The sequence below is a fragment of the Cupressus sempervirens genome, chromosome 11, assembly GCF_028749045.1.
Source record: "Cupressus sempervirens isolate cs-2001-9-10 chromosome 11, ASM2874904v1, whole genome shotgun sequence".
NCBI classification, from domain to species: Eukaryota; Viridiplantae; Streptophyta; class Pinopsida; order Cupressales; family Cupressaceae; genus Cupressus; species Cupressus sempervirens.
In genome coordinates this window covers 37,440,467-37,467,200 of record NC_143128.1, presented here as the reverse complement: position 1 = coordinate 37,467,200, position 26,734 = coordinate 37,440,467, and the positions used below count along the sequence as shown (strand labels likewise).

Here is a 26,734-nt window from a genome sequence, read left to right as displayed (position 1 = left end):
AACTAATACTTCAAAAAAAATCCATAGGCATGTTACTATATAACTTTCGTGTCCTCTAGAAAATGATATTCTCTTTCATTCAAACCCTATCTCCATAAAACTCAGGGATCTTTCTAATGACAAACAGTCATGAGCCATAATGTTCCACTAGCAACAATCACAAACATACTAGAATCACAATAAACTACTAGTGATGCTATATTAGTTTATTGAGTTTGGCTTTACACCCTTTCTCAGGGGACTTTCCCCAACAACTTGACAAGATCCATGTTTTGTGCTTGTGTTTTGGTAAACTCCTGAACCATTTTGTGGATTAAATTATAGAAATTATTGGGAATATGCATCTGTAGATTACCAAGGTTCATTCTATCGTAGCCAAGCTCGTATATTTCAAAAGCTTCAAGGCTTTTTCTACCAACAGAACAAAGTTACAAAGCACCATCAAACATAAAAAATCTAATAACATTTCATGCACAAAAGTATTGTGATCTAACATATCTGCATAGATCTTCGTAAAAAAAAATCAATTTTTTACAACAAATTTGATTCTACACAATAGATCATTGATTTCAAATTTTGACCAATGGATCTCAAATTTTCAAACAAAAATTGATTCTAAACAATAGACTTGGACAAGCTTCCATAGATAGATTTCATATAAATATGATGATTAGGAAAAACAATACAACTACAACACAATATGTTCTAAACAATAGATTTGGACAAGATTCCATGTAAACATGATCATCACATAAAACAATACAACTAGAACACAATATAATCTCAAATAAAAAGAATAGAGAAATCTCTGACATACCTTGTACTCTAGTAGAAAGAGACAAAATCCAAGCCTTTAGAAATGTGAATTAAAAGTAATTAACCAATGCTATAAATAAGAAAATAACAATTCTAGAAGATTCCATAATCAATGCTCACACATGACAAATGTTAACTTAAAAAACATTTATAAGCCACAACTATAAAGAAATATATTTTCCGACATCCATAATCAATGCTGACAGGACAAATGTTGACCTAAAAATTATTTATAAGCCACAACTATAAAGAAATATATTCCTTGGCATCCATAATCAATGCTCACAGGAAAAATGTTGACCTAAAAATAATTTATAAGCCACAAATATAAAGAAACATCTTTTCCAAAGAAACTTATGCAACGCTACAATCATAAATGGTAAGATACGTCATCTCTCTAATTGCTTATCATATCGTATTTTTTTTTTGTTTGTGTTGATTTCATAGAAATGGAATACAACTGTAACCACAACAATAATAAATGACAAGAAATGTCATCTCTGTAAATGCTTATCATGTTGTCTTATTTTGTTTTTTTCTATTGATTTTTTAGAAATCAAATACAACTATAACCACAATCTATAAATATTTGACAATACTAGTATTGATATCTAAAGTTTGGAAAAATAAAAAAATTATTTTGTGTGCACAAAATAATTTTAAAAAAAATGCTTTCAAACTTATGATTGTAGCACACATAGACCAATCAAATTGCATGAAAATAAGCTTGACTAAGTTTGCAAAAATGTCAAGAAAAAGATATGTCTATAGTGGAAAATGGATAAAAATAAATAAAGGCTCCTGATTGGAGAAACTAATAAGATCATTCGCTTTTAACGAATGCATAAGTTTCCTGCCATGGCATGAACTAATAAATCGAAAAGAAAAGCCTATTGACAAGTTTTCATTGACTTACCTCTCTATTTAGTATTATATATGATGCGACAATTTCTTTTGCGGTGGGTATCAGTACATGGCAATAATTGAGTGATAACATGTAGATATTTTTAAAAAAATGTTTAACTGTTGGTTAATTTTTTATTTAATAGTTACATTTTTCAGTTATTAACTAGTAGAATTTTATATTGTCCTTTAAATCTAGAATGGGCTATCATATGCAAAATTCTGAAATATAAAATTTCTTAAGTCATACAATCTTTTAAAACATTTTTGGTCATGTGTTTTACATTTTTAATAAAATTTGGATATATGGTCATTATCTTATAGATTGGGTGCCTAATAAAGTAGAATTATCTCTCACTTTTCTTATTCATAATATAGAATATAATTTTAGTAAAAATCAAATTTTTTGGTTTCTTATTATTAATACATATTGTGATTGGGATTAGTAAATCAATGACAAAGATTACAATAAATAAGATAATATTGATAAAATTGCGAACATTCAAATTTATATGTTATGAACAATAAGATGATTTTCATAATATAATAATTAAGAATTTAGATTTTTTTTTTCAAAAGAACATTATTAAGAAAAATATATTAATTTAATAATAGACAAAGAAAATAAGATAAGGCTGTTATAGATACCTAGATTATAAAGAAAGAAGAGATCAGATAATAATAGAAGTCCCTTATACCTATTATTAAGAAAGAAAAGAAAAAAAAAAGAAAAAATTAGTAAAAATTATTGAACCTAACTTTCTACTTATGAGATAGTCTCAAAGTTAAGCAACATTAGGTAGGAACATATATGTTGGTGGAACTTGAGGCAATTATATTGAAAGAATCTATAGAAAGAAAATTTTCATATAAAAGAATCCCTCATCTAAAACTGATGCTTGAGTTGAATATAGAGGAGATGCAATAATCTTGTAAATTATTAAATATTAAATAAAGACAATTTATAAATTTGCAATAAAGAAAATTAATCATTAAGAATTGAGAATTTGACTGTCAAATGATGATTTCACTAAATCATATTGTGGTTCAAATATGAACTCTAAGAAGGGTAGAAAATATTCATTCAATCTTAGAAAATTAGATAGTAAGAATTCAGTTCAAATGAAAATAACTTCTCTAAAATATATAATAAGCTATTAAATATTCATATAAAAACATGATTAAATTATGCTTATATGAATTACACAGTTTTATAATGTTTGGGTTAAATAAATTAACATTAGAATCAAACAAATTATCAAAACAGAAAGATTAATTTTTAAAAATAATAATGAAAATAGTTTTCAAAAAATTTCAAGCTTCTAAGTTATCCCTAAAGAAAGATGAGTCAAGTCTAACAAAAAAAACCTTAAGACTACAAATTTGTCTCCGTAAAACATTCCAATGTAAAATAGTACTACCATTAATCAAAACCCACCAAGGTTGGGTATATTTTAAAAATAGTAAAATACTATATTTTTGAAAAAGAAGTTAATTTAGGGTAAATAGTGATATACCACCAGTATTCCTATTTATTTTATTAGTTATGCATGAGTAGAAAACCGATTCAATGGTATTATATAAAGAAGTTTTCAAGAACAAATTATTAGGTAATATGATAAGAGAAATTAAAAATGCAAATGAAAACTTGATAATTCCATACACAATGATGAAAATATATAAAAAATTCATAGTAAACTTACCTTAATATAATATCAAGAAGTAGAAGTGTGATGAGTGGTTTATCCACATTTTCAAAAGAAATTGATTCATTTGAGAAGGCAGGCAAGCCATTCTTGGTTGTCTATCACAGTCTGCCTTACACATGCAATATATATATACAATGCCCATATCATCATCATTCATATTGAATGAGATATTTACAGTGGCAAATGGTCATAGATAATTATACATGGGTTCAATATGTTGGACTAACAGTCAGCCTTTCTTCTTCGAGATTTGTGATATGGCTTAACCGTCTCCTGTGTTGTATAAGTGTAGTGGTTGAATTGGACATTAACAAGTCGATATTTTGGTGTAACAGAAACTCTAACTTGTAATACTATATACTGATTGTTGAATAGGTAGGTGAAATAAATAAAATGACAATATGCTTCAAACTTTATAAGCACATTTCACCATCAGTTGTAAATTTATTCTTCTGCATAGCATGGTCAATAAGAATAATTTTTATTTTTCCATTATCTATTTTGAAGGCATAAAATGTTTGCTACTCTGGAGGGAATATAATTGAAAAGGGGAACAAAAGATACCCACTGCCCACAACAAGAAGGGTAGTAAAAACAATAGTTGCAGAGCATATTACTAAAGAAGATGATAATAAGGTATGTCTGTAAAGAAACACGGGTAAGAAAATAAGGAGCAATTGTTTCATTGTCTTCTTACTTTTATTGATATTACTGATCTTGCCTACTGGTGTATAGCACCCTTAAGAGCCTTCTATTTTCTATTGTTGTAATTCTTATTTCTTAAGCAACTATGTCTTATTTTTTAGATTTTTTTAGATTGATGTTTATTGAATTCATAAAATTTCCACTATAAAATAAATACATTGTCATGAAGGAAACTAAATTTGAAGATAAATTTTGATTAATTGGGATGCATAAAGTGGGTTGACAGAAAGTGCAATGATGTCATTAATATTGGAAAGAGTTTGGTAGAACTATTTTTAATTAAGAGTAATGGGTTTTAAGAATCATCATAAAATTTAAAGAAGCATTAGCATATAAATATTAAGGAGGAAAGGATATATGAGGAACAATTAAGTAGATTAAAAACATTAATAAAACAAGTGTCACATAGTGACTTGTATTTGTTGTTATAGTTTTAATTTAATTAGTAATGAGAAATATAAATTGTCAATTTAAAGTAAATAATTGAAAAAAAATTCAAATGAGAAATGTATTAATGTTTCGAGCATTATCGAAGACTAATTTATTATTGTATATAACTCTTTAGCATATGCAAAATATAATGCTCTAAAGTTAGTCTTGTGAACTATAGCATTTTCAAAATAAAATAAAATTTGTATCGTTTGTTTGCTAGTTATATTAACAAATAATCATTTTAATTGTTTTTATGAAGTAAAAGTCATTTGACTAAATCTTAATGATAGTATTTTATAGTTTTACTATAAATTTTCATTTTTTATTTTTTACCTAATTGAATTTTTCTAATTTTAAATTAGGTAGAGCACCTATTAAATATACAATGCTTACTAAAATATTTCTTTTATTATTAAAAAAATATTTTTTACTTTCTCTTTCATTTAGTTATACAATAGAAATCCATGATGAAAATGTGTATACTATTAAAAATATATTAAAGATGTTTAAATGATTAAATTTGATACAAAATTTATCGGGGTGATTGTCAAATTGTCAAATTATAATATCCTTTAAAATTGATATTTCCTATTGTTATAAAATATTTAAATATGTAAAAATAATAGTTTACTTGTGGATAAAAATTAAAATGTTTTGAGAGAGTACATGTACTTCATTAATTTTATGAGTTTGTCAAAATCTATATTAAAAATTGGTTCAATCAAAAAAATTAAGTTTGATTTTTTAAATAATAGTAAAGTTGTTGTTGCTCACTTAATTGTATAATTTTAAAAAAAAATACTTAAATACAAAAGATAATTCTATAAGCTAATATTTACTCCGAAAATCTTGCATGAAGAAATGCAAGATTGAGGAAGTCTCCATAAAAAGGGGCCCTATAAGAGTAAACAAAATCAACCAATAAAATTTGAGAAAAATAATTTCTACAACATATAAAATTGATAGATAAATATTAAAACTTTACAAGTATTTAAATGTTATAAAAATACTAATATCTGATTGGTGGAAACTAATTGAATAATAGGAGAGAGTGATTGGAATAGTATAATGCCTATGGAAAATACAATAAGAAGACCTTGAAATAGTGAAAATGGGTGGAAGATAATTGTAAATTAGGTTAGAATGTTTTCGCAAGGTAGAAGGTGCATAGAGGGAGGAAGGGAGAGAGAAGTCTTTTAGAAACTTTTGTTTGATAGTTGATAGGAAAGAAATACTTTTGTTGTAGGAAAAGTCCAATAATTGTAGAAGGGAGTGAGGGCCTCTAAGAAAGCTGTTGAAGTGGAAGATGTGTTTAAAAATGAGGATGAGATGGATTATGAGAAGACCCATTAGAATTTTAAATTCTATGTATAATAATGGGAAGAAGAATGAAATAAAAGGCTTCATCAACAATTGATGAAGATCCAAGCAAGATTAGATGTATTGGAGATGAACTAATATAGAGAAGATGGAATAAACAAGATAAGATTTGAATAGAGATTGAAGAAAAGAAAATCTAAAGCATGTATAAACAAAAAGATTATAGTTTACAAACCCAAGACCTAAATTCCATCTTTCAGGGGTATGGTCTCTCAAGCCCTTGAAATCCTATTGAGATTCATTGTTGAACAAGTCCTTGAAATCCTATTGAAATTCATTGCCAAACATTGAAGGCATAAGATATTTCAGGGTTTGAAGTTTATAACTACTCAATTTCATATACATGATCAATGCTTATGATCCTCAAATTTTTTAGATAAGATAGGTGTCATTTTATTAGTAAATATTTTGCTCTCATGATCTTCAATTTTTAGATAGGATAAGTGTCATTTTATTAGTAAATATTTTACTTTTTCTTAGACATGAAGTTGGCAATCATAGTTCATCTTGACACAATGAGACATGCTGTTAGGAAAACCTACCTCTTGCAATTTGAACTTCCAATTAGAGCACAATAATAGTTGAACGTTCATCTAAATCCAATAATGAAAAAAACAAAAAACATTAGAGTTACCCATGACAATTAAATATGAAACACGAACCCCAGCTATAATATAAACTACGAGAGAGAAGACAATATATATCTATTCAACAACGAGAATTACCAGCAAAACATGGAGCAATGGATTAGCCGAAACACGAATAGAACGAACGACGATTTATGAGATTATAGGAATACATTTAAGATAAGAACGAATTTTTTCTTATTATCAAACTTGATGGCACAGTTACGGAGTTCTGTTTCTCAAATTTGAAAAGTTGATGGCGTAGCTCAGGAATTATCTCTTCAATGACGGCATATTCCTCTGTTTACCAAAGTTGATGGCACCATCTTTTCAAAAGTGAAGCCAAATAATCTGAATGAAAAGCTATAGTAGCGGTTTTGTTTTTATGTTCTTTCTTTCAAGATAAGCTTTTAGAATGATATTGGCAAGAATCAATTTAAGTCAAGGGATGAGGGAAACATTTCGAATAAATCGAAAAGAAAATCCTATTGCCAAGTTTTCATTGACAGACCTCTCTTTTCACTATTTGATTTGACGTGACAATTTATTTTGTGGTGGGCATGAGTGCATGGCAATAATTGAGTGATTACATGCAGGTAGGTGGTTTTTGTAATGTTTAATTTTGAAGTGCTGGTTAATTTTTATAATATTTAAAATTTTGAAATTTGAAATTTCAAGTCACACAATATTTTTAAACGTTTTGTATTATAGATTGGGTGCTTAATAAAGTAGAATCATCTTTCACTTTTCTTATTAATAATATGAAATATAGTTTTAGTAAAAAGAAAATTATATAATTGGTTATTGATACAGTTGATTGGAATCACTAAACCAACTGTAAATATTATAATAAATGAGACAATATTGACAAAATTATGAAGATTCAAATTTCTGTATTACAAACAATAAAATGACCTTTAATATAACAAGTGTTACCTAAACAGTATTTGAATTAACAAATTGTAATAGATAGTTAAACTATGAATATAGTAATTTAAAAATATATATAAAAATAACTAATTAATAAGAACAATTAAAATTTGAATTTATTATAAGAATAGTTATACTAATTTAATATTAGAGTAAGAAAATTAAAGAATATCAATATATGTCTTAGTCTTTAATTTTGTGTAAGATAGAATATTCATTGAAATGTCTTTTGATTTATGATAAAAAATTAATGGATGGTATTAAAAAATTAAATTAAATTATTTATTTGAAATAATTATGATTTTGTTAACATGTAATGTTATTAAAATTATATATGTATGTGAGATTATTATTTTTATATAAAAATATTATATAGCTTTTTGATTAATTTTTAAATATGTAATATATTTAATAAAAGTATTAGTTTTAGTATATATTTTCTACTAATATGATATAGTTTCTTAATCCATCTTCTAAAATCATCCGACATGCTGAACAAAAATGAATTATGAACTAGAAAATGAGTCATATAAGAAAAGAATGAAATAGTACATTTCCTACTACAATAATAAATAATTTAACTTTTTCTTAGAAGAATAATACTAAGAAAGTTATTCTTTAACTACAATAGACAAAGAAACCAATTGTCATAGAATGGGTTAATACTTGCCTTAGTTTTGATTTTATGTATAAATTAATTATAATTTACTTATATATTTTAAATAATTTTTAAATATATTAATTTTTAGTTGTTATAATTTGTTACAATTATAATATAATAATTTTATAATTACAATGCAAATTTATTAGTAAATTCTAATGATAATTATTTAAACAAATATTAACTATAATGATAATGTAATATTATATATATATAATCATATTATATGATATAAAATTTTATTTGTAATAGATATTAAATTTTTTTATGTAAAAGTATAATTTAATTAATAATATTATTTGATATAAAAATAATGCAAAGTTTTAATTCGAAATAGTTAGAAATAAAAATACATAATTAAAATCAAAATTAACATTATGCAATTAGCACTATGTATTAATGTTGGCTCAAAATTTGGAGGGACATAGTGCTTCTTGGAAATCTGTGTATAAGACTCAAGTGTTTTGAGCCACTCCAACTAGCTTATAATATATTCTATAATATTTATAAAGGAGTTGATATTTCTAGAGGCTTTAAAATAATAATTGTTTAAAAAACTATAAGCCTTTCCAAGCCTTTAGATATATATATATATATATATATATATATATATATATATATATATATATAAAAGGTAGTAACTAATTTAGTTCATATATAAATGTAAGAAAGAGCATCTCTACTATAAATATAATTTTACTGATAAAATAATTTTTTTTTCTTAAATTATAATTATATAGAATTATTATTGAATACATATAATACAAATTATAATATTTTGTAATAATTTTATCAATGCATAAATAATATATAATTTAATTGAAAATGTAATATATATATATATATATATATATATATATATATATATATATATATATATATATATATATATATATATATATATATATATATATATATATATATATATATATATATATATGAGAAAGAGAGATTACAATGAGGTAATGCATTTTTTTTTAATATATAACTAAAATTTTAACAAAACATAAAAATGGAAATTGATAATAAATACTTTTGAAATGTAACAAACTAATAAAAAAGTTGTCAGTAGTAAATAATTAAATAGATAATTTATAATTATGTTAATATTGTATAATTTATATAGTTTTGTATCTACAATAGTTATCAAAATATTAGGATTAATTTTTTATCTTAATATCATATTAAAAAATTAATCAAATTTAATACCTAACGTAAAAATAGTTATTTGTTATTAGTTTTAAAATAATTTAATAATTGTATAAAGTGAATAAAATAGTACTAGCCTATAACAACAATAATAAGGTTGTTATAGTTACTTACATTATAAAGAAAGAAAATATTTTATCTGATGGAATGAAAGTTTTGAATTAGAAACAAATTAGTAGAAGTAAGATCTTCATGCAAATCAATCATTCATTTTATCTTTTATATATTTAAGCTGATAGGGTTACTAGTTGTTTTAAACTATTTTTCCAATAGTTTATAAATTTTTTAATCTTTACTTTTTAAAATTTTTCTATATTTTTTTTGGACAATTAGTTATAAGATTTGTTTCTTTTTGATAATTTAGAAACTTCTCAAATCTTTTGCATGTATCTTGGCCTTAAAATAGTTATTTTAATTTATATTTTTCAAAAGAACTTGGCAAATTGCTCATGGGTTGAGTGAAAATAATTATTTTTTTTAGTTGATAGGCTATTTGTGGGAACTTTATTCTTCGAAATTGAATTTTTGATGGAAAAGTTGTCTGTTGACTAGAAAAGTTGTCATTTGGCCAGAATATTGCAAATCCTACCTATTAATTATTACAGTCAATTTTTATCTCATTCCACTTTTAGCTCTTGTTTCGATATTTATTACTTGTTATCTCCACTTTTAACTCATCTTTTTCTCTTTCTATTTATTGTTGTGATCTATATTCATTTAACTTTTGATTTTTTAAATTGATTTAGATTTTAGTTTTCAAATTATTTTAATTTTTTTATTAGTTTAATTTGTTATTTAAATAATGTTTTTTAGTTTCTATAATTTATTTAATCAATAGAATATTTGTTACACTTTTTTTTTTTCCTTATTAATCTTTTGTAATAGATTTTTAAAGGATTTTTTAATTGATTATTGTTCTTTATATTTGATAAATTTAAATAGAAATAAATAATATTTATTGATAAATATTTTAGTAAATAATATGTTATTTAAATTAAAAATTATTAATATTCTAATTTATTCACACAATATTATATTTTAAATATCTGTTTTTAACTTTTTTTTCTTTTTTGATTTATTTAAAAAAAATTACTTGTGATTTCTATTTATTTAACTTTAATTTTTAAATTGATTTTAAGTTTTAGTGTTGATTTATTTTCATATTTTTTTTTCTATTTTTCTTATTAATTTTTTTTCTAAATCTTTGAACATATTTCTTAAATAATATTCAAATTTCATAAATATTGTAAATTTTATATCTATATTTTAATATTCAACTTTTTTTTGTATTTTCATTTTTAAAATAGTTATATTTACATTATTTAATGTTCATTTTCATTTTTCTTTTAATTCTCGTCTCCTATAAATGCATAGTTTAGATTTGTGATAGAGGAAGAAGTTTATGCCATGATTACCTTTAGAAAGGACCAGACTCCTTCCTCTATATCAAAGTATCAATCCTTCTGTTGATCTGTTCACACATACCTTTCCCACCCAGCTAACCTTAAATGTATTAAATGTGTTGGATTTCCTGAAAAGAGGAATGGAAGTTTGTTAAGAGATAAAAGGCCTTTTTCAGAGAGCCATACTCAATTTTTTTATTCCTTCAATCCAGTGCATTATCATGAAACAAACCAACGTGGCTTCCTGACAGATCGATGCCAAAATCCATGAACCATACAATCAAAAGAGGGATTACAAGAAAAGTAAAGAAAGTTACACTGATATGTCTAGTTTAAGGTTATGTTTTTTCAGTTTGGTACAAATTCCCCCCACTGCATGTGTCATTGTGCTCCATTACGATTATATCATATTAGTGGACTTTAAGTGATCTGCCTTTTGGAATAGGGATATTGGTATTATATTATATGTGACCAGATTATTCAAGCTATAATTATCAGATCTTTTTGTTCAAATTGTTGTTAATACAATTGGGCGGAGACAATTTTATTTGTAGATTGTAAATGAGAATGAATTAATATTAATACAGAAAGGAAATATATGGACAACATTTTAGTGTGGATGTTGTTTTTTATGAAAACAACTTACAGATAAATAGTTTTATTTTTTTGACATTAATTTCTTTCATTTATATGAGATTTCAATTTTAGCACATCATATTAGACCTTTTTGATTTTGGACAATTAGTTATAGGATTTATTTCTATCTTTACTATTTTAAAAAAAAATCAATAATTAAATTTTCATCCACAATTAATTATTTTGTAGATTTTGAAGTTTCCTTCCAAAGTTTTCATGGATTTCAACTATTGTTTAATTGTTGAGATCTACAAATATTATTGCTACCTCAAATTTTCTATGCAAATTAATGACTGGTTAAAGCTTTGTGCATTCAAGCCTTACTTTTCTTGAGAAGTCATTTTGATCAAGTATTAATTCCTATCTTTATCGTTGTCATACAAAAGCTTATTGTTGCCATACAAAAGCGCGCAACTACTAGTTAAATTTTTTCTTTTTTTTATATAACCGTTCTCATTACCCTCCTTCACAATAAAAAATAATTGTGTACTAGAAACCAATTTATAATATAAGAAATAAAATCGGCTATCTATGGGATAAATGCTTACAGAAGATATGAAGCAATTGATGACCTCCCTTGCGAGCAATTAAAATTATCCCAGGGGAGAACTCATGGAGACAACTCATATTTTAGGGTAAATAGTGATATACAACCAGCATTCCTATTTGTTTTATTACTTATGCATGAGTTGAAAACTGATCCAATCCTATTATATAAGGAAGCTTTCAACGACAAATTATCACATGATATGGAAAGAGAAATCAGAAATGCAGACGGAAACTTGATAAATCCATACCCAGTTGATAAAAATATATAATTAGTTTATCGTAAACATATATTATTATTACCTTGAGAAGCACAAGTGTGATGGGCGGCCACGAATGGTTTGCCCACATTCTCAAAACAAATTCAAGGCGGGCAAGCCATTCTTGGCTGTTTATCACACTCTGCCTTATATATGCAATATAAATTCAATGCCCATATAATCATCTTTCATTCTGAACAAGATATATTAACAGCGACAAATGGTCATACATAAGAAGTATACGTGGGTTCAATATACTGGATGTGGATTCGGCCGGCAGGATTAAAAAAATGAGTAATATGCTTCCCTTTATGCTTCAAACTTTATAAGCACATTTTACCATCGGTTATAACATTATTTTTTCTGCACAACATGGTCAATAAGAAGAATTTTTGTCTTCCCATTATCTATTTTGAAGGCATAAAAGGTTTGCTACTTGAGAGGGAATATAATTGGAAAGTGGAGTAAAAGAGAACCAATGTCCATAACAAGTAAAGAAGCAATGATCTTAATTCACTTTGAGAATCTTTCTTTATCATCTCAAGACACTCCCTTTATCTAGGGAATCTTCTTTCACCATATAGTGTACCCAAAGTTTCCTTATCGTGCTATGAGTATTGTATAGTAAAAGTCATTCCTAACAATCTTCCACTTGAATAGATTGTACACATATCTATCTAGATACTTCACATGACCACATGGGCCATTCAAACTTAATTTTTCTCACTTTGATACCTCTAAGGTATATAATATGAATTCAAAAGAAACAGCATATACAATTTGTAACTACAATCTCAAGCCTCAAAGCTAATTTGCCAATATACACTAAGAAGCTCCTATTGTACAGGTAAAGTTGATTTGATATGAATCCATTAAACAAAATTCACCATAGTCTCTAGGTATTCATGAGCATGTGTAGCTGATCAATCCATGCCAACTCCAAATACAATATTACAATATCACAAAGTATCAAGCAAATGATCAATATACTCAATACAAAGAAACTTAAAACAAGATCAACATGCCAAAATTCCAACCATGACCTCAGTAACATAATCATGACAAAATGATCTAAATAGTCTCAATTAAAGAGATTACATGCTCCATTTAAACATATCATAACATGTTAAATGAAAACATAACTCACACATTTATTAAAGACTCTATCAAACCATCAAGATGTCAACATCTTCAATCACATGAAGATTAACATATCCAAATAGAAGTTAAGAAAATGTGAGAACATCCTTCTACAACATCAAAACCTCGCACCTTCAACATTTGTGATACCAATGAAGATTATTTACTACATCACTGCCAAACACTCCCACTAAACTATGGTTCTGACATACACATAGAATCTACATCACTGCTAACAACTCCCATCGTATGGTGGTGTCAACTCACACATGGAACCATAACAAATATCTTTGACATGAAGATTGAATTACTCTAACTTGTCATCATCATATGGCCGATTAGCCAAAACAACATTGTTAGTAACTTCATCATCACCCTTAGAAGAATTTGAATTGGAAGAACCATTTATTTTCTTCTTCTTCCCCTCTTTACAATCCTTTTGGATATGACTAGTTTGCTCGCAATTCCAAAGCTTCACTTTGGTTTTCTTTCCCAAACATTTAGGATTCATTTCCTTATTTCATTTATCCTTCACTTGGTCTCGAATGGTGAAGGCCTCCTTAGCCACCTCAAAATATTTCCTCCACATCTCCTCTAATAGAAGTGCAATAACTACTTCATTCAATTCAAAGTGGGTGGTAGTACTTCTAATGGCCATCACAATATGATCCCATGAATCAAGAAATGAGAATAATAGTAACATGAAACACTCTTCTTCACTCACATACACACCAATAAATGTCAGTTATGCAACCACCATATTGAACACATTTAAATGATCTATCGCAGTCATTCCTCTATCCATCTTCAAAGCATACAAATTCTTTCTTAGGAAGAGCTTGTTTACCAAGGATTTTCTCTAATAAAAATCTCCCAATTTCTTCTACAAAGAATGCACAATTTTCTCCTCATGAACATTCAATAGAACAAAATCCACAAGATATGACCTTATTAGTCCTCTATCCTTTCAATCTGCTAGATCCCATTTTTCTTGATTCAAGCCTAAAAGCTTATTTCCAAACATAACAATCTACAGATCTCATTCAACCAATATATCTTCAACTTTAAGTTTCCACAACTCAAAGTTTGTGCCGTTGAAAATTTCAATGTCTATTATTTGTATACCTATCATCTCAATTCTAAATAAATACTTTGCAAACTCCCATAGGAACTGAATTGAAATTGAAAAAATCCCTACCCAATGAGGGTAACCTAGGCTCTAATATCACTTGCTATGGAAGAAATGTGCAAAAATGCCTTCCTATTGTCAATCTTGAGGAGGAAAAAGAAATATTTCACAACTACTTCATCATACTTGATAGGAAAAACAAGAATATAAAAATTACAATGCACACAAGATAAACAAAGGAGACTAGATTTAACATGGGAAACCCTTTCGAGAAAAACTCACCACCACAAAACACCTAAGCAACTTTATATTAAAGTAAACAATTTATGTACAACAAGCTCTAGTTTTTGGATAGGCTCATAGGCTCACATTGCCTTTATGATCAACCTGAATTTCACACTTTCAACCCATTCCATTCCTAATGAATCCCTTATAGATTTATACACTATGATTTTTTTTATGAAATCTAGTGCATTAACTATCATAGAACTAATCAATTAGCAACAACCTTGGAACTCATCCATCTACTGGTCAACTATCCATCAAAAAATCATTCCTTTAGGTATCATATGTCTTCAATCACTTGAACACCTCATGTAACTAAGATGCCTCCAGTTATTTGGATTCCTTTGGTGATGCAGATGCCTTTGATGATGGAAATGCTTTCAATGACATTCTCTTTGTCTCAGGACACTCCCTTCACCTCATGAATCTTCCTTCACCTTGGGAGTCTTTCTTTACCTCAAGAAAAGTTATTTTTGCATTAGGAAACTTCCTTCACATGGACAATATTTATTTGCATCAAGAATGTTTCTTTGCCTTAGGATATTCCCTTCACCTCAAGACACTACCTTCACCTCCACAATCTTCCTTCACATCGGGAATCTTTCTTTAACATGGGATATTTCCTTTTCCTTAGGACACTCCCTTCGCCTTGAGACACTCCCTTCAAATCTAGAATTTTACTTCACCGTATGGTGCACCCAAATTTTCCTCAAAACACCATGAACATTGTATAGTCTGAGGCATTCCTAACAATAAGAAGATAAGAATGCTCGAAGGAAAAATAGGAGTAGAAAATAAGGAGGAATTTCTCATTGTCTTATTAAGTTTTATTCCATTCCCTTTGAAGGTGGGGAGTAATGTTTTCAGATGAATTCTCTAATTAATCTTGCACAAAAAATCAAATATGAGTTGAGTACAGGTTGTTTCCATTTTTTCCTTTGTTAGAAAATTTAAAGATAGGTGCTATATATGCTCTTGCCTAAAATTTTTAGCATGCTCTACTATATTTGTAGAGACTTCAAACATTTAGGTTCAAAAGGATGAGATATAGAGGTCTGTCGAGCTTGTTTGGTAATATTTAGATGAGATTACAAATGTTATCTGAACTTTCAGTACTTTTTCTATATTTGATAACTATTTTCCCAACATTTTACAGAGAGTTTAATTATATTAATTAATTGAAAAGAGAGAGATTAATACTCAAGAAAATTAAAACTTCCTCTCTTCCCATACTTTTCTCTCTCCACATACTAAAACCTTTAGAGAGAAGTATGGGTTAAGGTTTTAAGTTTGAGTTTCCACTCTCTCTCCTCCCATTTTTCTCTCTCCACGTGCTAAAAATTTTAGAGAGAAGTACAGGTTAAGGTTTTGGGTTTGAGTTTCACTTTTTCTCTCTCCATGTACTAAAGCACTCTCTCTCCCCTTACTCCAACTTTTTAATCTAATTCTAACTCGAAACTCCCAATCCCAACTTCAACTTGAACACTACTGCCGGCTAGAAATAAAGTCACAGATGTTTAGAGTAATTCAGGCACCATTCCAAAAAAAGCATGCGGCTTGAGAATGCAAGGCTTCGGTATACTCATCCTTCTCAATGTGTTCCACCATAGTATTTATATGTGAAAGGTAATTTTTTGCACTTTGGTTGTCAGCTGGACGAGGGAGCATGGGATAGTCGCAAAGAGAGCATTACAACAGACGTAGCTCATACATCTTCATCACCGGTTTCACTATTTTGTCAACTTCTATTTGATGTGTTTTTATTTTACAAAGGCCACCAAGGATGATTTGTGGCCTTTAAGGCATAGACCAGAACACAAATTGTTGAAGGTAATACCATATATCCAGCGGAGCCATCTTTCTTCATATACCATACAGGCATGTTGTTTCATTCAACATTGATATTGGTGAAATGGTATCTACAACAACATATTATTAGTCTATGCAAAGGCACAACTATTTCTTCACTAGAGGAACTCGATAGATTGAGGAAGGAGACTAGTGAGGTTACATGAGCAAATGGAGGCGTAGATTCCTTGATTCTTTCATCAACCATCGTGCCAAGCCCTGGCTCACTGCTCTTCCTGCATTGTCTACATTTTTATCTTCATTTTTACATTAACTCAAGCTCTTCCCTCCATCAATGAAGCTATGGAAAGTAGAACAATGTATGGTGAATACGGCTTGTCCTCCCTACCACAACGTACACATGGAAACATGGAATGATATGGACATTGGCATACGATTTCTTGATTACACCCCCGCCTTAATGCAACTGTTTCTAAGCTGCCAAGACAAGCCTTGGACTAGCACATGAGTAGAACATTTGAAGACAATTCAAAAACTAAACAAAAAGAGGCAACTTCACTAGCAGGAAAGAAGCGTATATTTTTAAAGGTGCCTAGTATCCATTTGACAAAATGAGCAACTCCAACCCGAAAAAAACACTTCTAAACTACTGCACATTGAAGAATGGATTTGAAAATATGAAGGAGACCTTAGCCAAGTATCATAATTTAAAGTGATTAGTTCTATCAATGAAGTGTTTTAGCCTGTCTTCATATAACCCGCAACGTTCAACAAGGAAGTAATATGTCAGAAAATAAGGCATGTGAACATTTGGCATAGCTGTTACAAGAAGACACAGCTAGTAAAACATTGATGCTTTCACGATAATATTCAATGAAATTGGTTAAAGGGATGTGATGGATCTATACTGTTGGACGATACCTCATCATTCACTAGAGAAAAGACTGCAAAACCAAATGCAAACTCTGTGAGAGTGTACAATGTGATAGACACCATTAAAACTCAGTTAGAAGTTGTTTGCAGTGGAGTTGTGTCATGTGCTAATATCGTTACCATTGCTGCTCATGACTCAGTTGTACTTTTGGGAGGGCCATCATGGACAGCACCGTTGGGAAGAAGAGACTCAACAAGTGCAAGCTTAAGTGGTGCCAACAGCAATCTGCCTTCTCCTTCTTCAGATTTGGCTACACTTATCTCTAGATTTCAAACACAAGGCCTTTCTACTAAGGATATGATTGCTCTTTCAGGTGCTCATACAATTGGTCACTTTAAATATTTTTGAGATCTCTGAGCTATACAATGGGTTGCGAGAAATCCAAAATTATCTAAGATTTTACCTTCCTTCTTCTGAAGTTGTCCATGAATCTCACTGCAAGTCAAAGTAAAGAAAATACCAAAGGAAGTCATCTAAGTCTTATTGGATAGATATATATATTAGAGAAGCTTGCCAACTTTTTTACAAAATGCCAAGTCTAAGTGCACCTACAGAGTTCAAGTTAGAAATATTTTTGTCTAAAGTTGTTTTAGAATTTTATTGATGTACTTTGTAAAAAGGTCAACTTTAGAATTAACTCTAGTTTTAATTTTGCTAACTGTAGTTAAGCTTCAAGGGTTAGAGTTGGCTATGAATCATCTTCAAGTAGTCCAAACTCTAACTTTTTGGGTAGTTATGAACCCGAAGACTTGGTTATTCTAGATTGGCTATAAATTCTTGGAGATCAATGTAATAAGGGACTTTTTGGACTTGGATACAGGGAAACACTAATGCTCTGATCATAAAGCAATTTTTGGAAAGTGTGTACAATTGTTGTTTTTGTGTAATCAGTTATTTCTTTCTTTCTTGGTGCAAGAAATAAAAGGAAGTACATTTAGTGTTCTCTCTCCAAGGAATCTGGATTGTTAAAGTGTTGATTCATCTATGATTACTTTCATGGTATGATGTGAGTATTTGTGGATGTTTGAATTAGCATTGTGTTGGTGAAATTTCTCAAGCGTAGTCCTTGATAGCTCTCATTAATAGTTTACATCATTTTTATGAAAACGTTGAAGGCATGTGGTGCATTTTCTATCAATGGTTTTCCTTCCTATTTTCTAAGTTCTTCTTATCCTTTTTGAAAAATCTAAAATTCCATCTTACGAGGGAGTTGTCCCTCTTAACACAAAGGAAGGCCGAATATCAAGGGCCTGTCCAATTGTTGTGAAAAATTTGCCACTTACACTCCGTTGGGCAATTTCTTTAGTGACAAATCTATTTACAAACAATAACTTAAAGTTGCATTAAGTTTTTCCCTATTTGAACACTCAATTTTAATATGTGTTGGTCTCTAGTACCTATGTCAATTTTTTATCTCCCATTTTCTTTAAAATATTTTTGATGTTACTCCTTTTAGGGAAGACTTGGGAACTCAATGAGGAAAATCCAAATTATATTAGCATTGATCAATTGACAACCTCAGACCAGCAAGTAGAGAAATATCCAGTCTCGAAAGATTATAAATCTATTATTGAGCATTTGTAGATTAAAGCTTAGGCATGAGGTATAGTGTGCTAGGTGACTTAAACATCACACACTAAGGCTTGATTTCTACACTAAAAGTGTTGAATATTCAAAGTTGAATTACTTTTGACAAACTTATTTTTTCATGTAGTGTGTGATGTTCAAAGTTGACTTACATTTTACAAGCTTAAATTTTCACTTAATGTGTGATGTTTAGCGCATCCATAGTGTACCCAGAGATTTGAATGAGGTAGGGATGGTTGTTATCAATGACACTATTCACTTAATTCTGTTCTTGATTGCAAACATGGTATCTTTATTTGCTTCATTATTAGTTCACATGGTGTCAATGTTGAATGTTTCTGAATTTGTTTGAAGTATGATAACTCAAATGTAAGATTTATAATTTCATGAACTTTTATAATAATCCAAATGCAAAATGTTAAGTGTTAAAGATTGAAATTTCAAAAGCTTTATGGTGACCCAAATGTAGAATGTTATAATTCAAGAATTGTATCATGACCCTAATGTAAAATGGTAGAACTTTAGAGATTTTATGATGACACAAATGTTTTTGATGTATTTAGATAGTAGCCAAAAAAGGGGGGCTGATGACCCAAATGTTAAATGCTAACATTTTAGGAATTTCATGATGATCTGAGTGTAAAATATAAATATAATGATATTAATAAACACCCACATGTAAAAGATAGGGATTTTGTCACACCCTAAACCTAAAATGTCAAAATTTTAGGGTGGAATTCATTCGATGAATAATCAAGGGGAATACTATACCATATCATATAGAAATCTAGACTAGTGGTAAAGTCTCTATTTGTGAAGGTCATAGGAAGTTATAACCCATTATGCTATTTTAAGTCAAACTTAAACTACAAGCCAAATATACTCCTCAAAAGAACATAGATATTCCCATTTCCACCTTCAAGACTCAATTGGAGGTAATTTTCTAACATAACATAACATGTTTGAACTATATCTAAAAAGTTATGTCCTATGATTGATTTTTGTGTTGCAATTTTTTAATTTTGTTGATGTGGGCCTATGTGTGACAATTTGTCAAAGGTATATAATCTAGGAGTAGAAACAAAAGGATTATTAGCAATGGAATTATAAAAGTTAGTTGTTTCATTGTTTTCCATCTCAAAGTTGTCAGGAGAATAAAACAATGGATTGTGTAGAACATAATGGTTTGGCTCAAAACTTCAGTGATACCTTTAGGTATGTCCTCTCTTCATAGCTAACACTTAATAATATTCATTTGCAAGGCCTCTTTTATGCATTTGGTAACACATATGGAGTTATATCAAGTTTCTTTTAGAATCACTCTATATATGGTACTTCATTTTTTAGATTTCTCACATTGCTGCATTAAGTCCTATACAACAAATAAAATGAAATTGAAAACAAATCAATGGTAGCTAATGATTTTTATTTGAACAAGCTTCAAAGATCTGCCGAAGTCATGCTGTGAGGTAGGAAAGTTGAATTCCCATGTTCCTTTTCTACTAGTAGTGAAATATTGTTCAAACATGAGAGAATATGCTCATATGTATAGTATTGAATTTTAAAAATGTTACTAGTAATCATTTCTTTTCCCATGACCAAAAACTACAACTTGCTCACACAACTTCTCAACTATTAGTTTCACTAAAAACAAGATTCATAAATTCCATTTCAATTATTTTCTACCTAAATATCTAATATTGAATTCCACTTAAGTATTTAGTAAAGTTAAAATATTGCTTGTTCTCTTGATCAGAAATTTGGTGGTTATTATTTTCTCACTGGATAAATTGCATTAGTTCATTGATCTCTCCATTAAGAAATCTTAAGCTTGCCATCTTCAAGATTTCTTAAGACCTAGTGTATATAGTAATTTCTTTTGAATTGCAAAAAATTTGTATGTTTCTTGAATCTTTAGTAGTGGCTTATAAATCAAAAACATTTTTGTATATTTAGGAATGGCTTACAAATCAATTTTTTTTATACATTTCTTGAATTTTTAGTTTGATTTTTATTTATTTATTTACTGAAATAAGATAGTTTTTTATTTAAATTAGTTTTTAATCTATAGTTCACTCTTGCCGAAGATAATATTGAGCTTCGTCAATAGATATTTCTCCCTTATATTGTTCTGGTAATCTATTTGTAGTTTTAGCTGGATTCTATTAACCTATTTCAATTACTAGAGATAGGCATGATCCTCAACTTCTAAAGACATCCACACACTTCTTCATCCTACCCCACCACATGCAAGGAGTCAAGCCATATGAAACTATTTTTTTATTGAAATTATTGTTCTTGTCTGCTAGTGTATGTCACCCAAAGGCACATTCTATTTTATATTGGTTTAATTTTTATTTCTTGACCAAATATGTATTTTTGTGTAGATTTATTTAGGTAGAAGTTTATTAAATTCATAAAATTTCAATTATGAAATAAATACATTACCATGAAAGAGACTAATTTTGAAGATAAACTTTGATTAAATAAAGGGAGATAAAATGGGTTAATAGGAAATGCAATGATTCATTTATATTGAAAATTCTTCTAGTTTTAAATTAAGAGTAAAAGGACCTTATAAGAATAGTCTTAAGTGTTTAGGCAAGAGCCTACAACCTATCAGTAAATTGTGAGCCTCTCATTGGGAGGTTTTGGTTCAAATCTACTCAAGGTTAACACATAATAGAAATTAATCTAACAATAATAATAAAAATGAATAATGAATAATATCTAGGTTTTGGCTGATTACCTATTAAAAATAATAATAGTGTTAAGTCAATAATTAAAACTTAAAATTGCATTAGAACAAAAAAATTGGAGAGAGATATATATTTAGGGATGTCTTTTAGTAACTTTTGTTGGATATTTAGGAGAAAATATTTATTTTTCGTAATAGGTAGAGTCCAATAATCATAGAGGGTTGGGTGATTCTATGATAAAGTTGTTGAAGTGGAAGATGTGTTTAAAAGAGAGGATGGGATGGGTTTTACGAAGACCCATTATAATTTTAAATTCTAGGAACAATAATGGGAAGAGTAATGAAATAGAAGGCTTTATGAAAAAGTGAAAAAGATCAAAGCTAGATTAAATATATGGAGATTAACTAGTATGGGGAAGATGAAATAAACAATATCATTGACTTTAGATCACAATGATCAACAATCATCATGATGAGGTTAAATTATAGAATAGATAATGGGTGTCTCAACCCATATAGGACCATTATTGAAGCATTTGGATTTTTTTGTGCTCAGATTGGAAATGCTCCTCAGTGAATCGTTATAATCAATGTTCTTGATTTCTATGTCTATATAAATCTCCTTGTGGAGAATATCTAATATTTAGAGGAGGTTTTAGTTGATGAGCTTCATTACAAGGACAATTGATATTCATAGTCATTCTACAACCATATAAACATTCATCAACATGTTTTATAAAAATAAAAGAGAATAATTGAAGTACAAATGAAAATTAGGATCTAGTGCAAGAATAAATAAATAAACTAAATTAAAGGCTAAAAACTAAAGAGTAGAACATTGGGAACTCAAAAATAAAAAACAAATTAAATAAATAAATCCAAGTGTAGAAAAAATATATAAATGCATCTTTTGGATATTGGGGTTCAGAGACCACAATTTCCCTTTTCCAGATATCAGATATCAAGGAACCAACAATTTAACTTTTTCATAGGTAGGAAAAAGAAGGGATGAGAAAGAAGATTGTAGTTTTGGGGGCCCCAACCCTAAATTACCTCTTTCAAGGACTAGAGATCTCAATTTTAGAGACATAATTAATTTTCTTAATGCTCAATTCTTAGAGAATATATGTTCCATTTTATTACTAAATATTTGTTTTTTCTTCTACATGAAATATATAAACATAGTTCATCGTGACACTATGAGACTTCAATTTAATAAAATGGAGCTCTTCCAATTTGAACTTCCAACTAGAGAACAATAATAGTTAAAACTTTAGGTACATCCAATAATGAAAAAAAAAACCAACATGAAGAAAGAACCAAAAATAATCCCTAAACTAATACAAAGACATAGAAAGAGAAGAGAAAGAAATATTACAAAAAATGGGAATACTAGTCAATGGATCACCGCACTAAAATTAACTCCTTAACATAAAAAAAATCTCAAAAATTGAATGGTATAGCTTCTACAAAGTTCACCACATATCTCTCAACAAAATGTGGCTCCTAAAAACTTAGAAACTCTTTGAGTGAAAAGAAATCAAAATGAAGCACACAGATTTGTTTTGTAGCCCCCTATGCCTTATTAGGATTATATCAACCCAATCAAAACTAGTAGGTTAGGGTGTTAGGGTTTCAAGGTGTGAGGATTGTAGAGACCCTTAATCAACCCTAAAACTATGGATAATTGATACCTGATTGGATGATACCATGTAATTTGGAATTTCACTATTTGGATGTGCAGAATGTGAGGTTCATGCCAAAAGCTATGATAGTCATTAAACTTTGAAACCTTCTAAATAAATTCCTTGACAATGTTAAGGAATGGAAAATGAAAAAACAAATAAAATGCTAATAAGGGGAAAAAAATCTAGATCTTAATAACCCAAATATTGAACTATTAGGAGTGCAAAGAGCCCATAATCAAGATTACCTAATGCTAAATTGAATAAGACAAAGGAAAAAAAACAAAAATGAAAATATAATAAAATGGTGTCCTAATTATTCCAAGTTGTTAGGATTAGAGAGATAGATAGACATAATAATTAAATAAATATATAACCAATATTAGAACTTAATAAAGTGCCTAGAAGAGAGAACAATGCACAAATATTTAATGTATAGTTTGCCCAATCCCTAGAATACATCCACCGAACAAGGACTCCAATATTCTTATTATCTAGTGATTTCAACTTGATTATATTTTGCAATCCCTTACAACTCACTACTTCAGCAAGAAGCTACTAAATCATCATACATGATAAAATTCCTAACCTTAAGCCATTTCATACAAGAATTTTGACACTTACAAAATTTGGGCTAGAATATGTCATCCAATAGAAAAAGTTAACTCATGATGCTGACTATAATAGTAAATTCATTTTTGGATTTGGGACCCTACCCCTCAATCCCACCCTATATCACAACAAGGAGTTTTCCCAGGGCCATAGACCCCAGGACCCTACAAGGGGCAATTCTCCCTATCCCTTCCATGTCCAAGGATATTGTATGGGGCAATATCCCTTTACCCCTAGCATGTAGTTGCTACTCCTAAACCCGTATAGAAAATTCTAGGGGGAAACTACACCAAAAAAAGTCAAAAATTAATATTTGAATCTAATTAGGATCCACGTAACAAAAATATCCCACTTGAAGACTGATCAAAACACATAACAATGACCTCCCACTTGGAGGTTGATCTTAGTACTTCAAACCTATAGCTCCCACTTGAATGTAAAACCACCCTAGACTCTATTGTATTTTTATTATGTGTAGTCTAAAAGATCAACTAAAGTTGAACAAGATCTCATCTTCTCGCTTGTCATTGACTTTGTAAAAATATTACTTGTATTGTCATCGATATATTTCTTTTGGACATCTTTAATTGTCCATCATCCAAACCTAATCAAATTAAATAATACTGTAGTTGTATGTGTTTCATCTTTAAATGTAGAGAAAATTCTTTGGAAAATGAATGGAACCCTTGCTATCTATAAAAAAATGTCCTTCTATGGGTTCCCCAACTCTTGCATGAAAATTTGAAGCCATATCATCTCCTTGGTTGCCTCTATACTAGAAACACACTCTACCTCTATAGTGGATAAGACTTTCACCTTCTATAATGAGAAATCAAACTCATTATTTTCCCACCAATAGTAAATGCATATCATGTAGTACTCCATCTAGTATTTATATCCTTTGTCCAATTCAAGTCAATATAGCCTTGTAAATATGTAGTAGAGCCTGCAAAATGTAAACATTTATTGGATGCATCTCTCAAATATTTGATAATCCTTTTGATTGCATTCCAATGCTCAATCCCAGGAAGAAATATATACCTACTAACAAGTCCCACATCATGTGTAATATTTGGTTGATTTAAACAACAAGTTACCATTCCTTTATGTTATTATCATGAAGAATTCAGATGGTACCTTTGGACATTGGCTATATCGTAAAGCAACCATTTTGACTTGTACCTCTATTCATCATCTCACCACCACCCTTCCCAAAAATTTGGTATCCTCAAGAATCTTTCCCTCAGATCCTATAGAATTTTCAATGTAGAAAACTTACCCCAAGAGCTTGACCACTTGTACCAAGTTTTCAATTTAAATGAGTACTCTCATGAGCAAATCTCTAAGGCTCTTACCCAAGCTAAGTCCTCTTATCTTTCTTGCAGTAGTCATAAGACCTCTTTAAACCCATCTCCTCTTAATGTCTCTCTTCCTTCTATGGAGGCTATCTCCCAAAAATTTCAAAAATCTTAACCAAAAAGGGCCTTTGGGTTTCCTTCAAATCCCTTTCAAAGTTAAGAAATTATATGCCCCCACTCAAGGACTCGCATAACTCTCTTTTGGACTTTGAAGTCCACAAGATTGAGTTCTCATGTGGTATGCCCCATATTGGGGAAATAGGTCACTTTGTTATCACTAGGATCTAGGAGCACAATGCTGACATCAAGTATCTAAGGGTACAAAAAATCTTCCCTAGATGAGCACTCATCTTCTACCAAACATCATACTTGTTTGGAGAATGCCAAGATTGTGTCCAAGGAGGAAAATTATTTCAAGAGGAAATTGAAAAAGGTCATTTCCATTATGTACCATCCCACTAACCTCAATCGTGACGATAGGTGGTCACTCAACCATTCATGGTGCCCCCTTCTTGATACTCTTGATAGCCTCCATTTTGGCACACTCAAAAAACCCCACCATTTTTTATGCTCTCATGGTTCCCCTTCATGAGTTTTTTCTTTTTTTTTGTAGTGGTGTCCCCCTCTCTCTCTCTTGCATGTACCCTCTCTTTCTCTTTCTCTATTTTTTTGTTGGTTGATTGGTGAAATTGTTCTTGTCTACTTCCCTCTTTCTTGTAGTGTGTTGATCTCTCTCTCTCTCTCTCTCTCTCTCTCTCTCTCTCTCTCTCTCTCTCTCTCTCACACACACACACACACACACACACACACACACACACACACACACCCCATGCATCAGGGATGTGCATGTGTGTCAAAACTAGTTCTAGTTAGCTATGCTGCTAGAGTACTCTAGTGTAAATTGGTTTGGTTATTAGTTAGGATTGTCTTCATGGTTCTTTATCTCTCTTAATTCTCTTTCTTTTGACTGTATAGTTTTTTTTTTTTTGGTGATTCCTTTATGTATATAGTTACTATATTGAATTTGTGGTTTTTTATTGATTTTTCTTTTATTTTATTTATTTTAATGTGTTTTTGACAAGTTTCTTTTGATATTGTTGATTTTTATTTGTTAGGTCCACTTGCTTTCAAGTTTATTTGTGTGTGTTTTTCTTTATTGGTTTATGGTTTCATTTAAAATTTATTTTGCATTTTCATTCCCTTTCATTTACTCTTACGTAGTAGCATTGTTATTTTCTTTCTCTTATTTGTTTTCTTTCACATGTGTGTGTGTGTGTGTAT

The 26,734-nt window shown here is 29.2% G+C and overlaps 1 pseudogene; it reads left to right on the top strand.

Moving 5' to 3' along the window:
* Window positions 1-12,278: 12,278 nt before the first annotated feature.
* On the top strand, window positions 12,279-17,861 carry LOC149528137 (peroxidase 4 pseudogene; annotated as a pseudogene).
* Window positions 17,862-26,734: the final 8,873 nt, after the last annotated feature.